This window comes from Etheostoma cragini, chromosome 8 (assembly GCF_013103735.1).
Source record: "Etheostoma cragini isolate CJK2018 chromosome 8, CSU_Ecrag_1.0, whole genome shotgun sequence".
Lineage (NCBI taxonomy): Eukaryota > Metazoa > Chordata > Actinopteri > Perciformes > Percidae > Etheostoma > Etheostoma cragini.
The window spans coordinates 140,559-142,468 of NC_048414.1; the positions used below are offsets into that span (position 1 = coordinate 140,559).

The 1,910-nt window shown below is 40.1% G+C and overlaps 1 protein-coding gene across 1 annotated transcript in view; it reads right to left on the minus strand.

The window, feature by feature from the left end:
* LOC117948947 (receptor-type tyrosine-protein phosphatase beta-like) overlaps nucleotides 1-1,910 on the minus strand; it is a 43,792-nt gene that overhangs the window by 5,835 nt on the left and 36,047 nt on the right. The window lies entirely within an intron of this gene.

Consider the following 1,910-nt stretch of genomic DNA (forward strand, 5'->3'; position numbering starts at 1 on the left):
AACCAACCAACCAACCAACCAACCAGCCCACCCACCAACCAACCAACCAACCCACCAACCAACCAGCCCACCAACCAACCAACCAACCAATCAACCAACCAACCAACCAACCAACCAACCAACCAACCCACCAACCAACCAACCAACCAATCAACCAACCAACCAACCAACCAACCAACCCACCAACCAACCAACCAACCCACCAACCAACCAACCAACCAATCAACCAACCAACCAACCAACCAACCAAGCAGCCAATCAGCGTCAGACATTAGTAATAAATTAATCCAGAGACAGAGATCAGAAGAGTTAGAGATTCTGATTCTGAAGAAGAAGAAGAGTTGACAAGGCTGGAGACAGACTAAATACACACTAAATACACACTAAGGACACGCTAAATGCACACTAAATACACACTTAATACATGCTAAATACATGCTAAAGACACGCTAAATACACACTATATACACGCTAAATACACACTAAATACACACTAAAGACACGCTAAATACACACTAAATACACGCTAAAGACACGCTAAATACACACTAAATACACACTAAGGACACGCTAAATGCACACTAAATACAGACTTAATACATGCTAAATACATGCTAAAGACACGCTAAATACACACTATATACACGCTAAATACACACTAAAGACACGCTAAAGACACACTAAATACACGCTAAATACACACTAAAGACACGCTAAATACACACTAAATACACGCTAAATACACACTAAATACACGCTAAATACACGCTAAAGACACGCTAAATAAATACACACTAAATACACGCTAAATACACGCTAAATACACAATAAGTACACACTAAATACACATTAAATACACACTAAATACACACTAAATACACGCTAAATACACACTAAATACACGCTAAAGAAACGCTAAATACACACTAAATACACGCTAAATACACAATAAATACACATAAAATACACAATAAATACACACTAAATACATGCTAAATACACGCTTAATACACACTAAATACACAATAAATACACACCGAATACACACTAAATATACACTAAATACACGCTACAGACACGCTAAGGACACGCTACAGACACGCTACAGACACGCTAAATGCACACTAAATACACGCTAAATACATGCTAAATACACGCTTAATACAAACTAAATACACACTAAATACACGCTATAATCAAGCATATAATAAAACTAGAGGGAGACTTGGCATACAGCCCGATCCGGTTGGGGAGAGTTCTAGCCTGACTGGGCTCCTCTCTTTACCCTGTCTCTCCTAGTTATGCTGTAATAGTTTTAGACAGCTGGGGACTTCCTTTGACACACTGAGCTCCTCTCTCCTCTCTCCTCTCTCCTCTATCTTTGTCTCTTTCCAATTATTTGCATCCATGTCCCTATTATTATTATTATTAACCTAGCTACTAACCTAGTTACTAACCTAGTTACTAACCTAGCTACTAACCTAGTTACTAACCTAGTTACTAACCTGCTTACTAACCTAGTTACTAACCTAGTTACTAACCTAGCTACTAACCTAGTTACTAACCTAGCTACTAACCTAGTTACTAACCTAGTTACTAACCTAGCTACTAACCTAGTTACTAACCTAGTTAATAACCGGGTTACTAACCTAGTTACTAGCCTAGCTACTAACCTAGTTACTAACCTAGTTACTAACCTGGTTACTAACCTAGCTCTGGGGAGTCCTTATGTTCTTTTTCCCCAGCATGTTCCCTTGGATCAGAGAGGCTCCCAAATCAGGGTAGCAGCTGTCGCCATGGTCCCGCTACACATCCTGCTACGTCCTGCTACGTCCTGCTACATCCTGCTACATCCTGCTACGTCCTGCTACATCCTGCTACATCCTGCTACATCCTGCTACGTCCTGCTA